Source organism: Rattus norvegicus, chromosome 19 (assembly GCF_036323735.1).
Source record: "Rattus norvegicus strain BN/NHsdMcwi chromosome 19, GRCr8, whole genome shotgun sequence".
NCBI classification, from domain to species: domain Eukaryota; kingdom Metazoa; phylum Chordata; class Mammalia; order Rodentia; family Muridae; genus Rattus; species Rattus norvegicus.
Genome location: NC_086037.1, coordinates 59,904,552 through 59,923,112, shown reverse-complemented (window position 1 = coordinate 59,923,112; position 18,561 = coordinate 59,904,552). Strand labels below are relative to the sequence as shown.

Here is an 18,561-nt window from a genome sequence, read left to right as displayed (position 1 = left end):
TGGGGCTTAAATGAACACATGAGGGTGGGACTGGATCTTTCTCCCTTCATGATCACCATACGCTGCTCTTGTCAGACAAGAGGTAGACAGATCTGGGATTACCTATCTAGGTTATTGTGCTTCCCAAGGGCTATCCCACCACCACAAATGGCACCCTTGGAAGAGCCTGAGCAGTTGAGCCTGTTATCTATTGTGGTGGCCATTCCTGAGACCACAGATGGAGAAGTACCCTATGTATTCGTGATAGGAAAGGGGAATGATTGGCACTCTCTGGAGTGATCTGAAGCTTTCCTGGGTTATAAGGGGGGGTGGGAAGGGGCTGAAACAGGCGTCAGCTGATGAGAGCGTTTGCTTGTCTTCCAGAGGACCCAAATTTGTCTCCTAGCACCTACATCTGGAGGCTCATAGCTGCTGATTACTCTAGCTCTAGCAGATCCAACAACCTCTTCTGGCCTCCGTGAGCGCCTTATGCAAACACACAAATAAAAGCAGAGAAAGGAAGAAGTGAGGGAGGAGGTAGCAAAGGACTTGTGGAGTCAAACTGCAGGGCTCTGGAATTGCCAATGGTTTGTGCAGCTTCCAAAGCTCATGGGTTGAGGTGAATCTGTCTTGATTTAGAGGGAGGAGAGAGAGAAAGGGCATAGCAGATACAGTGAACACACACAGCAGTGGAGGTCTGGTTACCGGAATGGTCTAGGAGATGGAATTCTCCCAAATGACTTACCCAGCTCAGACGGCCTGCGATCCATGGAGACAACGGGGATGTAACAGACAACTATGGGATTCTTTGCAATATTCATCTGTGGGTAAGGGTGTGGCCATGTGTGTACATGCCTCTACTTCCTTTTTCCAGCTTGTGACCAAAGTCGCTGCAGACTTGTGAAGGGGCTGCTCGTTCACACACAGAACTCACCCCCTCCCTTGTCAATACAACCCAAGAGAAGCCCTGTGATGTGCCACCAAAGTCTTGCTGATGAGACGGTGCTGGCCTGCCTGTGAGTTCATGCACCATTCTGTCCCCACTCAACACTGGGATGATGAGTCTGTGCCACCATGCCCATCTTTTTTTTTTTTTTAAATGTATGTGGTACTGGGGATGGAGTACGGATTCTTGCATTTGCAAGGCAAGCCCTTTATCCACTGAGCTACATATATTCTCGCAGTCCTTGGTGTACCAACTGTGGTGGTTTGAATATGCTTGGCCCAGGGAGGGGCAACAAGGTGTGGCCTCACTGGAGTAGGTGTGGCCTCACTGGAGTAGGTGTGGCCTCACTGGAGTAGGTGTGGCCTCACTGGAGTAGGTGTGGCCTCACTGGAGTAGGTGTGGCCTCACTGGAGTAGGTGTGGCCTTTTTGGAGGAGGTGTGGCCTCACTGGAGGAGGTATGGCCTCACTGGAGTAGGTGTGGCCTCACTGGAGTAGGTGTGGCCTCACTGGAGTAGGTGTGGCCTCACTGGAGTAGGTGTGGCCTTGTTGGGGGAGGTGTGTCACTATGGGGGTGGGCTTTGAGAGCTTCCTCCTAGCTGCCTGAGGAAGCCAGTCTTCTTCTATTTGCCTTCAGAACAAGATGTAGAACTCTCAGCTCCTCCAGAGCCATGCCTTCCTGGGCACTGCCGTGCTGCTTCCTTGATGATAATGGACTGAACCTCTGAACCTGTAAGCCAGCCCCAATGAAATGTTGTCCTTTATAAAGGCTGCCTTGGTCATGGTGTCTGTTCACAGCAGTAAACCCCTAACCAGTTTTTATGTTTTTATTCATCTAAATTGAAACATCAACATGTGGCCTGTGGATACTCTATTAGACAACAGCTCCTGGTTAGGTACCAGGAGGCCTCTTTCTGAGACTCAGCCGATGCCTATTAGAAATTGCCACCCTGCAGTCTACGGGATGCTCCTTGGCGCCAGCCATGAAATGTCTTTAGGTGAGACTGAGCCGCTTTAATTCATGGTATCTCACTTTTTGCCATATTTGAAGCAGGGTTTTAGCCCCTGCCATTAATTAAGAACAGTGTAGAAACAAAAACATTTCAAAGGAACGCGGGCCCTGGATGTTAAGGCTGTCATCTCTTTACATGGCCTCATGATTCAACGATTAATGGACCTTAAAACAATCATAAAACATCAAGGCCTCTGCTCAAGCTTACAACAGGGGTAGTTTTACTGAGGCTCCAATCTTCTCGTTTGAAATTCATTGTGTGTCACGGGGCTCTGTAAACACTTTTAAGGATTCTGACATTGTGGTGTGAGATGCTGTTAATCTGTTCCCTCCCTGACCTTCATTGGCTGGTGGTATGGCGTGGCTGCGTGGAAAATTCATGAAAACATCAAGGATGCACTCTGTGACATAGACTAGGGCACAATAAACCTAAATAATGGCCATTGTGTGCAGATTCCGACTCAATGAACTGACTCAGGGAAGAGTCTTTGAGCAACCCGGCTGTACCAGAGCCTCAGTGGCAGACACTTGCATATTGTATTTTATATGCATAACCTTTAGAACAACTGTAGGGGGTCAATGTGAGATCACCACCCCCCCCATTTCACAGATATGCATACTGAGGCCTGGACATGTGGTTAATAAGGGGCAGAGATAGAATTCAAATTCAGGTATCTCATCCTTCTCAAATAACTCTTTTTTTTCTTTTGTGCAACTACTACATGCTAAAAGTTTGCAGATGATTGAAGATACACCTTATTTTTCTTTCCTTTTTTGATTTTTTACATGCCTGAGTCTTTAGCCTGCATACATATATATATATGTGTATATATATACACACACACACACATATGCACACACACATATGCAGTACCCACAGAGACCAGAAAGGGACGATGGACACTCCCTCCCCCCAAACTGGCTTTACAGATGATTATGAACTGCCATGTGGCTATAAGGGTCTGAACCCAGGTCCTCTGCAAGAGCAGGAAGTGCTCATAACTACTAAGCCATCTCTCCATCCCCTAGATACACCACATTTTCCAGGAGTGGTCACAGTGATTTCCCACTGGCATATTCTTTTCGAGAACCATCCCATTGCCATGTGAGAAGGTGGAACATACTTCCTCTCCCCGTACACCTCCATAGGCTTCTGGGTACACCTGGACAGGCTGAACAGAAGAATCAGAGGTTCACGTGACTTCCACGGCTGAATCATGAAAGGCAATGTAAAATCTACTTGGCTCTTTCTTGGGATGTGTACCCTGGAAGCCCAGTTGCCATATTTCATATTTGGAGGACGCCCTGGTTGCCTGAAAGCATTGTAAAGTGTCACAGCCAATGTCCAGCTTTGACACCTACTCTTTTGATTGGACTTCCTTTAGATGACCTCTGCCTTGAGTTATTTTTGTCTTTTGCTTTTGTTTTGCCTTCAAGCAACTTCAGATGGTGCATGTGGGAGTGAACAAACTGTCCCCTTGGAGGCCTGCTGAAACATGTCATCATAGAACAGGGCAGCTTGGGGTGCTGTGTGGAAGATACATCAGTAGTGACTAGAACATGGTCGAACGTCACTGAAACTCGAGAAGAGGTCATTGCTCCCATTCCTCCATCAACTACAGCTATAGGTGAAGTGATGGCTTCCAACAAGGGATATTCAGGGAGGAAGAGAAAGATAAAAGCCTTGGCCCTGGGGAAAACACTGAGATTTGAAAAATTTATTAGAAAAGGGGGTGAAATGAGATGCTTGAAGGAGAAGAAAACAGTGGTAGTAAATAACACAGCAGGCTTAGATATATGCAGTTGTATAGTCACTGAACTCACTGTTAAAATCTATCCATGGGCCTGAGTGCCACTGGGCTAATTCACTAATTTGGCTCTGAAAGGTTGTGTGTGTGTGTGTGTGTGTGTGTGTGTGTGTGTGTGTCTTAAGTTGGCACTGGGTGCTGCTCCAGTGTGGCATGCCAGGAAGGGGACCCTACAGGGCAGAACATCTTATTCTTACTGCATGCACTGCTTTAAGCCTTGTCCCTGGCGATTTGGGGAAAGAGCTGGAAAAATAAAACAAAATAAAATAAAACAACTAGATAATTTTATGGTGATGCTGCCACAGTGCCACGACTTCTGCCTCACACCTTTCACAGAAAATGAACCCTTGCTTGTTTTATTTTTGGATTAATTTTTGTCTAATTACACGTATGTGTATTATGTGCTGAGTGTGTATGTGCACATGAGAGCTGTGCTTATGGGGGCCAGCAGAGGGCGTCAGATTCCCCTCAAGCTAAAGTTACAGAAGGCTGTAAGCTGCATGACTTGGATGCCTGGAACTAAGTTCCGGTTCTCTGCAAGAGTACTTTGTTTTTTTTTTTTTTTGGAGCTGGGGACCGAACCCAGGGCCTTGCACTTCCTAGGCAAGCGCTCTACCACTGAGCTAAATCCCCAACCCCAGTACTTTGGTTTCTTAACTGCAGAGTCGTCTCTTCAGACCCATTTGCTGTGTCTGGATAACCTAAAACACCAATGTGAAATATCCTTTTCTGTCCACCTTCAACATGATCCACATCTGTGTCCATTTGTGCTTGAGGATCTCAGGACACTGGAAAAAATGTATCTGGCCACTCTCAAGTATGTATTTTTCCTTTACTGGGTAAAGTTCTTTTGGCTTCTTTAAGTATTAAACATTAAATCATCTCATTAATAAAATTTGCAATGTTATAGTTATTTCTCATTTCATTTCTATGACTATATACACATTTCTAGTTCTAAGATGTATTACAAATACAGGAGACAGAGACATTTTGTACGAGCTTCCCAAATATAGATGGAAGCCATCCAAAGGTGTCAGCAGCAACATTTAAATCTTCGTGCTGCTCTTTTTCCCAAAATTTGGATTAATCAGGGTGCATTTGAAACCTATAATACCACCAGGATTACACCCTTAGAATCACAAAATGCCTAGAGTATAAACAGGAAAGTCTCTCTCTCTCTCTCTCTCTCTCTCTCTCTCTCTCTCTCTCTCTCTCTCGATGGCTCTGAATTTTCTCTGCACACCTGTACTATCAAGGTAACTTTTGCTATAAACAGCATTTTAAAATTATCACATAAAAAACTATCAAGCACTAAATTAGAAAAAAACAGAAATCCGAAAGTGATAGTGAAATTTATGAAGCAATTCTGCTACACTCAAAGGCTCATTGCTTGGCATGTAAAAAATTTTTGAGCTGCCTGCAAGACCTGGGTAAGAATTTCTCTTTCAGTGGGGAAACTTCGAGCCACAACAGGCTCCAAATGAGAGCTGAGCGCAGAACGCATGTGCTGCACAGGAGCGCTTGTTTGCATGACTAATAGAGATAATATTAAAAGTGTTCTCTCATCATTTCAATTTTTTCATTAATTTTTTTTTTAAAAATTTGGCTGAGTGCCTTTTTTTTTTCCTACCTCCCAGAGCTGTTAATTCCGTTCACTGCCGAGCACAAGTGAAAGTCACAGTCAAACAGCTTGTAATGAGTTTTCAATGGCCCATCTCAATGAAATTGAGGGCAAAGACCAGCAGGCTCAGGCAGTGTCGGCCCTCGGAATTTATTAGCAAGGGCACATTGTGTTCAGGGGCAGGTGTAGCGGTGGGACTGAACTTCCTGGGCTCTTCAAGGGGAACCCCAGTTCTTATTAAGAAGTTGTGTTGGGAAGCAGGGGCTGGGAAAATGGCTCGGTCGGTAAAGTGATTGCTGCATAATTATGGGGACATGGGTTCAATCCCTACCACTCACATGGAAATCTGGGCATGGGGCTGTTAAGACGATGCATCCCCAGGACTTCCGGGTCAGCCAATACCTGCATCATCTCCTCTAGTCATGCACACACCTCAGCCTGCTGACAGTGATGGGAACCAAAGGGAGTCAGGTTTCCTTCTTCGTTGTTTATGTGTGTGTGAGTGTGTGCGTGCATGTGTGAGAGTGTGAGTGTGTGTTCACACACCCACATGAGTAGACCTGCATTCGGTAGCCCAAGGTTGATGTCAGGTGTCTTCCTTTATTGATCTCTACTGTATACAAGACACAGTGTTTCACTGGATCCAGAGGGCACTATGTCATGTTCTGGGGATCCCTGCCTTTGCCTTCTCTTTCCCTGAGTCCTAGAGCCTGGAATTCCCACACTCCGGCTTCCGCGGATGTGCTTCACCTGTGGAGCATCTCTCTGGCCTGCGTTCTAACTCTTAGCCGGTGCCTTTCTGTCGAGTTTCCTTACTGGACCATTGCCAACAGAATCTCTGTGACTATGCCTCAGGAAAAAATACCCTGTAATTCACACAATGCCTCTCTGCACGGGTGCAGGATTCCCATATAACAAAATTCTTTCTGAGCTTGACAAATATATCCAATCCTTGAAAACGGAGAATAATTTAACAACAGGTGCTTTGGCCAAAGATGTTCACAAAGCACATACAATCATATATCTGACTGAGCAGAGGCCAGGGAGGACCAATGGCATGCCACTTTTTAAATTTTATTTTAGTTTTGAGATGGTCTTGCTATGTGGCCCTGGCTATCCTGGAAGTCACTGTGTAGATCAGGTTGGCCCTGAAATCATCTGCCTCTGACTCCTGAGTGTTGGGATTAAAGGTGTTTACTACTAGATCTGGCTTAAAAGTTCTTATTAAAGAGGAGACCATGGTTTCTATGAAAATAACTTGTTCTGTGAATGGAGGTTGGAGCCTCACACCAATTTTATATCACAGATATGAAATTATCCCTGACTGCAATGCTTATTTTCAAATTTATCTAGAACCTACTTAGTGCGGGGCTCAACAGTGGGTGCCAGCAGTCGGGTGCTAGAACTGGTGATGAGCACACACCCCTCCCCTCCTCTCCCCTCTTCAGTAATTCAGTCCTTCATTCGGTCACTCACTACAGATTTCTAAGACTGCTTACCGACTTGTTTCTCTACAGAGCTCTTTTTAAATGGCCTTTAAAAATTCATCTCTCTCTGTTTTATATGTGTGAGTAACATGTCTGCATGGATGTATGTGAGGCACGTTCCAGGAGCCTGTGCAGCCAGAGAAAGACATCAGATCCTCTCAGGACTAGAGCACCAGATGGTGGTGAGCTGCTGTGGAGGTGCTGGAACCAAACCTGGGTCCTCTGCTAGAGCAGCAAGTGCTCTTTACCGTTGGTTAAGCCAGCTCTCCAGCCCCTCCTACAGATTTCTTGATGTGTATTAGGAAGAAAATCATGGATACAGTTCTGGAGGGAAATGGCTGATCTCCATGTCACCTCATTCAGCCTCACATAGGACATAAGGTTTAAGACAGAAGGGTGTACTTCCAAAGCCTTCCTCGAACCCTGGACTTCCTGTTCATTTAACTATGTGCTTCTCTGCATTCAGCTTAGGGACTTCCACTCACACGCCTATCCCAGCTCTTCCCCGATCTCATAGCATTGCACAGAAAATGGAACACCTATTAAGTATCTCATACAGAACCCGTGGAAGAATGCCTGGCGTTTCTAAGTACCAGACTGCACCCCATGCTAAATATACTTCAAAACACGCATGCACACATACAGAGTTCTCTGTGTTTATGATGTATGTATATCTGAATGGCATGCCTGGTACAAGAGACACATTCACTCATGTGCATTTCTTAACTGTTTTTACAACGACCATGCTGACATCAGACAGAGGCTAAGTTAGTGATGTGCCCAACACTCAAGCACGATGACTGGTGACCCATGTCTGGACACTTAACAGTTACATGAAAAGTTAGGATGATGACATTTGTCTGTAACCCAAGCACTGGGAGAGTGGAGTTCACTGGTCAGCCAGCAGAGCTCCCCTGATAAGCTCTAGGTTCAGTGAGAGACCCTAGATCGACAAATGCCTCCACACGTGCCCATGCACATACACGTTCACTGGTGGGCACACATGTGAATACGCTCACAAGGAGACACATACATCCCATACACACATACACACGGGGTGGGGGTGGGGGCAGCAGAGGTAGAGAGACAGAGACAAGCAGCAAGTGCAGAACTGAACACTTTTTACAACAATTTGATGATGTCCCTTAGTACAGATTTCTTAATAGGTGTTACGAACAGAGGCTAGGACTGAAAGGTGGGGGAAACAGCAGGTGTCTGGCATCAAGTAATTTGTGTGCCAGACTCTCTCACATACCCTCCGTCTGCATTATTACATCTAATCCTGTGCCAGGCAGCTTCTCTATCTGGTCTATTTTGCTGTTTCGAGGTGGACTGCAAGTTAAGACATTTGCCCCAAGTCACAAAAATATAAGGTATCTTAGATCAGAAGAGTCTGGCATAGGACACCTGCATAGAGCAAGGGTTAGACACAGTCCATAAGGTCAACACGGCTTTAGTTTCTGTTGGCTTTTGTTTTTAATTTTAAAGTGGAAATGAGAGGGACAGTGTATGATTGGGTAAAGTCTGAAGAAGCCTGGACCTGTCCGACATGGTAGTGCATGCCTTTACTCTCAGTATGGGGGAAGCAAAGGCAAGTAGACCTCTGTGAGCTTGAGGTCAGCCTGGTCTCCATAAGGAATTTCGGGCCAGCCACAGCTACATCCTAAGGCTCCGGGTCAAACTGACTAACTTACTGACTGACTAACTAATTCTGTACCCTGAAACTCATTACTACCTTTATAATTCTGGGGGTAACTTTATACATAAGGAAAAAAGCAAGGTCTTCACGGTGAGTGGTAAAAATTCAAAAGCCTGAACGCAAGGACAAGCTGCTTTACTGACTCTAACAGTGTCCAAATGCTAAGAGAATCAGTGCAGAGCACTGACTGGAAGGAAATGGGCAAGTGTTTTACCACCCGAGTACGAGAAAGGATCACAAGCAGAGAAATCTACACAGGAAAGAAGTCGGTTCCTGCATACAACCAGGTCCAGACTTACAGTTTTCTAATTTGTGTTTTGCTTCAAAATGGGGGTAGGGTAAGGTGGGGCTTAAAAGGGTCTTATTATGTAGGCCTGACTGGCCTGGAACTCAGTAGGTCAAACAGACTTGCTACTCCAAAACACAAAAAATAATCCTCCTGCCTCTGCCTCCTCCCAAGTATTGAGGTTATAGCTAAGTACCAGCATGCCCAACCTATTTCTTACATTTTATTTTACAGAATATCCATTAGAGAGCCTGGCACTTAATGGTTCATACTGGGAAATGTCACGCCATGACTCTCTCCACCATCAGTCCGTCTGCGGACAGCAGCAATGGACAGGGTGAAGGTAGGTAGCAGATGCCACTGTCCCCGGAGACGCTGATCACGAGGGCCATGTATTTGACATCAAGTGGACACTCAGACTTTCTCCAAGAACCCATCTCATTCTAAAACTGGTGTTCTTCTAGAAAACCCCTCTGGCGGCTGCAGCTGAATCTTTACTTTCCTTGGCTCCTCCCTGTGTTGTGTGTCAGTGGCCAATGCAAGCTACTAAGTGAAGGAAGTCAATGTAAGATCCTAGGGATGAGAACGGACTCTGTGGGGTAAATCATACCACAGGCTCATTGTGAGTGTACACGGAGATGCTGCTAACCCTCCAAACTCACACAAGGGAGTGATAGAAAGCACCTCACTGCCTGGCATCTTCTGTGGCACCTGCCATAAAACAATAACCCATCATTCAAGAGACAAAGGGTTCATGTTGGCTTACAGCCCCAGGGAGCGCTAGGCTTTATCTGGCAGAGAAGATATGGCAACAGAAACGAGAGGCTGTCCTGTCACAATGTATCAGCTAAGCAGGACGTAGAGAGTCAACAGGAAACTGGGCCGGACTCTAAAGTTTCCAAGCCCAGCTCCCTGCGACATAAATTCCTCCAACAAGGCTTTACCTCCTAAATGTTCCATGGCCATCCCAAACAGCTCCAGCGGCCGGGAAGCGAGTGTTCAAACACACTCTGAGGGACATTTCACTTTCGTGGCACGTTACCCACTTTGCATGTTTTGGAACACAACCGTAGGGAATAGTTCGTGATTGTACAGAATCCAGAACTTCCAGGTACCATTCCCTGATGGCTTGTCATCTATAAAGATCCAAGTAGATCCTTACACTGACATGCTCATGTTTGTCTTGAAAATGCATGACGTGCATGCACGGAAAACCTGTCCATTCCCTGGCATCTCTGAAATATTGGGGGGGGGGGTTAGAAATCTAAACTTTTTTTTTTTTTTTGGCCACGGAACAGTGAACATTCACACAATCATTAAAATCGCATCTACCACAGGATTTTCTCTCCTTCCCAGTTTTAATACATTTTTATAATTGCATTGACGATATCCTACCCCTGTTTTTAGTGCAAAGATAAAATTTACAGACCGTGACAAACGTATCCTCTCAGAGCCTTCCCGAAGGATAACAATGTTTTGTGGCGAAACCCATGCCTGCTCCTTATTGGCCATTTTAATGGAGTGGCAGGACCGAAAAAACAGAAGGAGCCACATCCTCAAGTTCTGGGGGAGTTTGAGGGGTGTCCCTTAAGTGGCACAAGAGATTCGGAGGACTTGGTTGTGTCCATTAAACAGTTCCCTTCTTTCTATGGTTCCCCGACAGGAACATCGACTGCTGTGCGGTGCTGTTATACTGGGTGTTCCTGGGACAGCTTCAGCCAACACAAAGACATCCACTCAGATTGTTTCCTCCAGTGACGGCCACTTGCCTCCTCTTTCCCTTAGGGACTGTGTTTTGTGACAGCATCAAGTGAAGAGACAGCAGGAAGGAGCAGGGAATGTGGAGGCTGCCTGAGAAAGAGAGGCTCAAGGTTAAGCAAGGGCCTCTAGAGGACTGTGGGGCCTGGCAGGAGTCTCTGGACTTCTGGGGGTGGTGCTTCCCTGCATCTAGATATGGAAAGATTTGCAGCAGACTTTTGATCTTGTAACCATGATCTCATTAAAAGTAAACTAGGAAACCTACAGCTTTCAGGCTGTCTCACTGGTGAGCATCTCTTTCCTAGAATCACATCTATTTGAACATGTGTTTATATACATATATCCTGAGAATTTTCTTGGCATTTTGCAGAGCATACCCTGACTATGAACTCAATGCTAGAAAGTGGAGACTAACTCCAGATAAACTTTTCTCACCGCTCCTCCCTTCTTTTCTTTGACCAGGCAGAGTTTAAGTATTTCTTAACTTTACATAATAGCATTGCATGAGAAAACCATGCCAGGGACCATAATGAAGTGAAGGGAATCTACACAATTTAAAAACACTTATTGTGACAGGAAGGATTGGCGAGGTAGAGGCCGTACAAGCACACATAAATGAAATGCATCCCACTGGAAAAGCCTCTCGCTCACACTGTCATTTACCGGCTCCTGAATTAATAGACCAAGAAAGGCACCACCGGCCCCAACAAAATGCTGTAAAACCACGGGCAGCGAGTGGTGGCTTCAACTTTCATTCCCTGGGGGAGAAAAGGACACTGCCTAATCTGTATTCAGTCCTGACATTGGCTGCATCTGATACGGAACATTAGCTTCTAAGTCTCTCAATAGACCAGTGTCCTTCAGTTTATATTACTCTATGTTAATAGTAGAAAAATTACACACAACATCATTTATCATTGTTATACTCGGCTATACATCCCATAGCTTACTGTAATATATTTATTTACCCCTGAGACGGGGAGAAATTAAAAATATATATGTTTCAAGAAGACCCTATAGGAAAAGAATCACTGTAAATCTCTTTAAACACACACGCACACACACAAACTCCCTTGGGGGCCGGGGGGTGATCTATTGTGTAGCTAAGACTGTGAATGACAAGAGGTTGACAAGAGGTTTCTGTCTAAGGACCCAGTACAGGCTGTACAATAATTCCTGAGGTTTGAGTATATAACAAAACACTTTATATTAAGAATACATTTGTTCACTCATTTTCCTGGATTTTTCTTCTTTGTTTTTTTTTTTTTCCATTTGCCTATTATATTCTTGGGTGCCTCTGATGATTAACTTTTTTGACATCTCATCTCTAGCCAGAGGAAGCCAAGATGTTTATACTTTTCCTTAAGTAATATGGAAGAATAGTGATCACTGAGCCATCCATCTCTCTAGTCCTCCCCCTCCCCCTCCTCCTCTTCTTCCTCCCTGTTCTCCTCCTCCTGCTCCTCCTCTTCCTTCTTCTGTGAGACAGGAGCTCTCTATGTAGCCTGTGTGGCCTAGAACTCATGCCGCTTCCTCCCTGTGCTTGGATCAGGGGCACTCACCACCACACCGAGCACAAGAGCTAAACTTCCCCTCCCATATAGTATTTACTAGGTAGTCCTTCTTGGAGCAAACATGCCTAGGAACTGCCCTGCTGTCCCTGGGATCTTTCTGGACAGACATTCGCAGAAGATTCTAGGCCTTTTCCAAGCCATCACCTGATTTTCTTCTTCATCAACCGTCTCCCATTTGGTTCACTTGTTTGAGCCTTGGGTTTTTGCCTCCATTTAACAAGAATAATGCCAATAATAGGCACCAGCATCCATTGCACTCCAGTCATGCATCAATCATTGTACTAGACACAGTGTCTTGTTTCCCTCTCAAAGGTAGGTGTCATTGTTGTTCCCATTTTACAGATGTGAAAACCACTGTTAGAGCCATACCAGAGATACACTCAAGGAAGGTGTGCTGTGTGTCCAATGAACCAAGAACAAGGGAAGGAAAGTGATCATTGCATTTGCTGACTGAGGTGTGACACTGCCAGGCATCATTCTCTCAGAGATTTGTGTGAAACACAATACCCTGGATTCTTCTTTGGAATCTTTAAGATCTAGCAGTGGCCTTAAGAGTGACACAGAGGCCATTTTGGGGACTCTCTCAAGACAGGTAAAAAAACCATCTTTGCTTCAGCTTATAGGCGACACTCAAGACCTCACAGATTTCCTTTCTATCCTATTCATTCACAGAACAGACAGACAGACAGAGGCACTCACAGCTAGAGCCAGCTTTCAGGCTCGGGTTGCCTTAAGACACCGTCTTTCCTAAAGAGCTCGGGTAAGGATAGGCAGACTATTGTGCCTCGGTGTCCTCACCCATAGAAAAAAATGCCCATAAAGTATAAATGACACAATACCTGTAGATCCCTCAGGACACTTCCTGGGACCCTTTGAGCATTCGATAAGCTTAATAATTACAACCATCGGTATTATCGCCAGCCTCTTCCCCAGCATCAGCACCTCCTTCCAGAAAGGATGTTCTTAACCATGAGCAGGCAGAGTGGGCTGGCTAGAGAACTAGCTAGGGCAAAGAGAGTCCTGAAGATGCTGGCAAATGTGTTTCTATGGCAATGTTAAGATTAATTTATCAACCATGGATATTGCAAATGGAGAGGCACAGGGGTTAGCAATTTCATTGTTCACCATTCCCAACAAGGACAGGCAGGTACAGGAAACCATGGGTAATGGTCCTAAGGTTTGCTTGAACTTTCTGCATTCTTAGGGTCATCCCGCACTCATTTCCATGTAGCCTGGGTCTTCATCTTCTGGGTCTTCAGCAAAACTAAGATGATATATCTGATGGCAATCACTAAAGCTGTGACAATAGCAGTTATAATTTACTGAGATTCACAGTGAGCTAGGCACTGGACTGACCACCTACACATGGTGTTTGTAACCTTGACATATTAGACATTATTTACCAGATGTGTGTGTATGTGTGTGAGTGTGTGTGTGTGTTTGTGTGTTTATGTGTGTGTGTATGTAAGAGAGAAAGAGAGACAGAGACACACATCGATATTCAGAGAGTTAAAGTATTTCGTTCAAGGAGGTACAGATAGAAGTATTTGTCATAGTCCTTTGATTGCTGCAACAAAATACCATGGACTGAGTGTCTTATATGCCACAATAATTTATTTCTTATACTCCTGAAGGCTGAGGAGTTCGAGACAAGCAAATCTGATGTCTAGAGATGGCCTACTTCTTCTCATGTTTAAATATGAAATGTTGCCTTAAGGTATGATTGCCAGTCATTAATGAGAGATGGTGAGACCTTTAGGGAGTGGAACTCACTGGAATCTGGGTCATTGAGCAGGGTTCAGATACTGGTTCCTCCTCTGTCTTCTTCTGGACCACCAGTGAGACAAATGTTCCCACCATGATATAAACCACTCCATCCATCACAGGTAAAGCAACAGGCTCCATCAGCCACAGACTGAAAACTTGGAAGTCGTGAGCTAAACCACAGCTTTCTCCTCTTTAAGTTGATTTCCTTGGTTATTTTGTCAGGGCTATGGACAGCTGATGAACACAGACTCACACGGGGGTTCCCTGACCTGTCCTCATGGGCTGGGAGAAGTAAAGCAGCACCCTGGGGTTTCTTTCATTGAGGCATTGATATTCATGAAGGGTTTGCTCTCAGGATCTAACCATGTCCCCCAAAGAACTCATCTCATGATAAATGCAGATTGGGGAAGACACACATTCACACCATAGCAAGATCTGAACCCAAGTCTTCAAAAAGCCAAGTCACGGAGCTGTTTGTCATATGACCTGGGACTCTCTGGGGACTTCTACCCAAACTAGGTCTTTTTCCCTAACAGAAATGGCATTGTGTCTGACATGGGTTCCCCTTAGAAACTATCCCTAACCAATATTTACCCTTCTGAGGGAATGAATCTCATTTGTTGTATTTCTCAATCGAATGTGGGATTCTAAGTCATTTCCATAATAGCTAAATAATCTAAAAAACAATAATTTTTCTGTGTGCTATGTGACCACACTGCATAATATTTAAACAACAAAGATAACCTTTCATGTACTACAGCTGTGTTTTATGCTAATAACCAGAATCATTTAATCATTATGGGCTAATGACCTGAAAAATTTCACTTTAAAAATGAAGTCATATCTGGGTCTTGGGAAGGCAAAATTGGATAAAAAATGAGAGAAGTGGGTGTTCAATTTGTACTCCTGAGCGGAGAGCAGCAAGAGTCTATACTGGGCCCCACGGAACTGGAGATAGAAGGAACTCTGTACTTGGACTAGAAGAAGGGATTATGCATCCTGCAGGGTTTGACAGTATTACTTGAGCTTCTGGGATTTTAAGCAGAGTTGGCCTGTGTCTTTCCTGCTGTCTGCATAGTCCTCGACCCATGTTGCCTCAGCTCTGTCACTGTTAAGCTTCAGGTTGAGAAATGAACAGAGAACGGCGTTGTGTATAGTCATGGCATCCTGCTGGTGAGTGACTTGTATTCTCCTGGGAGTCCTTTTGAGAGACGGCTACCAAGCCACCCTTAGCTACTCCACATCTGTTCACATCTCATTTTACATGTGACATACTCCACAGCTATGCATAGTAAACTCTGTCTTCCTCCCACTTCCCCCACCAAGGTGGAGCAAAGCCCTGAGGGGTGGATCACGGTAAATCTAAACCAATAGTGCAGTAATATCCGTATCCTTGGATACGCTCCATATCCATACCCTCTGACACACAAACTGTAGCACAGATGGAGATCTGTGGGTGAGATCCAGCTGTTTACACCTAACTTTGACCCCGTGGTTTCCTTTAGCCTGGAAGGAGCCCTATGTGATGGGGAGCCACTTCTGAGACTTGTAGGTCTCTGTGTTTCTATCATTTGTGAGAAGGCGGACCACAGTGGCTTGCCCTAACAGAGCCGGGATGAGTCACCCAACGGCCAGTTCTCAGCCTCATGAGCAAGATTAGCAAGTGTCTCAGGTGAGTTGGACCAGGCTTATGAGAACCCAGACACAGTGAGAGTAAAGTACTACCTGCCGTGTGCGTCTGAGGTTGTGGTGGGACCAGTGAGTCAGCCACTCGTGGGACCTGCTGGCCAATGCATGGACTGCTGGTCATTGGTCTAGTGGTGACAGTATAGGGTATCTCAGCCTGAAACAAAGTAAAACCTGCTGCTGGCTTCTTGGAGGAAGTCCCTCCCTCCCCTTGCAACCATGGAGTCCATTTGGTAAAGAGGAGAGAAGAGACACGGAAGAGGAAGAGAGCCAACCCGAAAGCCTTCACATCACTGAGCTGTTAAGTGAGCCCTGAAATCAGCCCACCTACACCACATGTTTAAATATGTGAATGAGGCTTCCATCACTCACGCTGGTCCCAGAAAGTCTGTCTCTGGCTACTGAACACTTCCAAGTGACTAAGGCCCGAACTCTATTCAACCATACATCAGCCATGAAATAGCCTCTCTCTCAGTGTGTGTGTGTGTGTGTGTGTGTGTGTGTGTGTGTGTGTGTGTGTCTATGTGTGTATGTCTCTCTCTCTGTGTGTGTGTGTGTGTGTGTGTGTGTGTGTGTGTCTGTGCCCAAATACACACCAGCATTCAATTCCTGGTAGAAGAAGAGAAAGTGGTCTATATGTATAATGTGACCTCACAAAGGTGTCTCCTCCTGACACTGTCCACAAATGCATGATGTGGAAAGCTAGCTAAGGATTCCACAAATGACGTCCTGTCCTCTCCCTCCCCTGCTTCTCTATCTAAGGGAATAGGAACTCCTCCATCCCCATCATGAGGACTGGAGCTGGTGTTTTCTAATATTACTGATTTGTAATTGCTGTTTAACATCTGGCTTTCTAGGAACATGGTTCATGGTCAGTGCATGAAGGGGAAAGGAAAGGATCACACACACACACACACACACACACACACACACACACACACAGAGAGAGAGAGAGAGAGAGAGAGAGAGAGAGAGAGAGAGAGAGAGAGACACAATTTCAGCTGCTACTCATTTTCTCAGAGTCTTGACGGCCATCCAGCAGGTGTTTATTTCCCTGGGAAGAATTCCTCAGGTTGTATGTGCAAAGAGCCTCACAAATAATCAAAGGGTATCATTTGTTTTAGTTACTGATTCCCTCCTATGAGCCTAATGTTATAAATTATCACTAATCCACTGAAGAGTACAGTGAATGGGTAACAACTGTTATCGTTTTATAGTCAGGGAAAGAAAGGAGGGTTGGGTGGCTAAAGTATCTTGCCCTAAGACACCCTGCTCTGTGGTAGAAGTGGAGTTTGAGTCCTTTTGACTTGGAATCCCAAGATGGCGGCGAGCATACTCTAATACCTTTCGTAGAACAGTCCCACTCACAAAGTGAGAAACAGGAAATGCAGGAGCAGAGCTTCCTGATGAGCAGCAGCTGGTCCATGCTGGCTCACAAGAGCTGCTTTTTACTTTTCTCTGGGTTGTATGTTCTAACTATTGGATGTAGCCATGGTTAAAATTAAATGTTGTTGATTCTAGAATTCACTTAGAAACACGAGGGATCCCTAAAATCCAAAATGATCCCAACAAATAAAGTCAAAGGACTCGTATTTTCTGATTCAAAGTTCATTTCCATGGACAGAAGTCGAAACAGTGAAAGGCTGGCATCAGGACAGAATGTAGGTCAGTAGACTAGAACTGAGAGTCCCCAAAACAATCCATCCTTTGAGGGACAAGCAGCCCTTGCTGAGGTTACAAAAACCCTTTAATGGCGGATGAACAGTCTTAGTGGTGCTGGGACCAGGACTTTCCCACACAAAATAATAAACTCTACCTCACCTCACATGCAAACATACATGTAGTTCAGGTGACATGCATGACATAAGAGCTAGAATTGCTTATCTCTGAGGCTAAAACTTGGAGTCAATCCGCCATGACCTTGAATTTGCAATGGCTTCTTAGATACCTCACTGAAAGTCTAAGAGCAGAACGTGAGATACGAACCCGACTCATTAAAATTTTAAATCCTGCTACTAAGAGGACATTATCAGTATTAAAAGACGGCTTTCAGAATGGGAGTAAATGCTGGCTAGCCACACGGATATTATATGGTAAAGGTATCGTGCGTAAAATGTCTAAACGAAGGTTCCAGCTTAATCAAAATGACAAAGGTTGGGGTGGAGGGCAAGGGATGCAAATAGGTGTAGTTACCTTGGACTACACAGACAGCAAGGGATGATGGGCAGGATGACTAAGCAGGTGCTTGCACCTCCTGGCAAGTTTGACAAACTACATGCACACCATCAAAACACACACATACACACACACACACACACACACACACACACACACACACACCCCAAACATATAAAAATTATGAAAATCGCCTCAAACAAGCAATAAACACATAAACCTGTTCGACATCAAAGAAAGCAAAAGCAAAATCACCCACCGAGATGATAATAATTTTTTAAAATACAAGTATTGCCAAGGGTAAGGAGAGGTTATAACCCTCATGCATTCACTGGTGGGAATATGGATGGTGTCGCCAACGTGGCAAACCATTTTATATCTCTATTAAATGCCTTCTATAGAATTACCATATGACCTCGCTCTTTCAGTCCAAGGCCCAAGTGAATAGAAAACCGGTACCCACAAAAGACCAGAACATATATACTTATAGCAACATAATTCACCTCAGCCCCACAGCACTGACCACCCAATGCTCGGCAAGTGGTGACCGGGTAAGTAAAGTACAGTACGCGGTGAACATTACTCACTCATAGTAGGAGGAATGGAATACAGATACATTCTCCAACATGGATTAACCTCGAGAACATTCTGCCAGCGGAAGAATTCAGACGTCAAAGGTCACATACCTCATGCTTCCGTGTAAACACAATACCCAGAAGAGCCATGTGCATGGACACAAATATTAAATTAATGGTTATTGGGGTT

The 18,561-nt window shown here is 44.9% G+C and overlaps 1 protein-coding gene and 1 long non-coding RNA gene across 7 annotated transcripts in view; one reads left to right on the top strand and one right to left on the bottom strand.

The window, feature by feature from the left end:
* The window catches only part of Wwox (WW domain-containing oxidoreductase), a 930,922-nt gene that overhangs the window by 346,211 nt on the left and 566,150 nt on the right, over nt 1-18,561 (bottom strand). The gene's annotated exons all lie outside the window — the stretch shown is intronic.
* Nucleotides 1,408-10,858, top strand: LOC108348987 (uncharacterized). 3 transcript variants are annotated; one of them, XR_001842404.3, is made up of 5 exons: nt 1,408-1,655; nt 3,373-3,563; nt 4,407-4,560; nt 9,071-9,179; nt 10,500-10,858. It is a non-coding gene; the product is annotated as an uncharacterized LOC108348987 (long non-coding RNA). The 3 variants fall into 3 exon arrangements; XR_005496834.2 differs by lacking the exon at nt 4,407-4,560; XR_010060243.1 differs by having other exon boundaries at nt 3,373-9,179.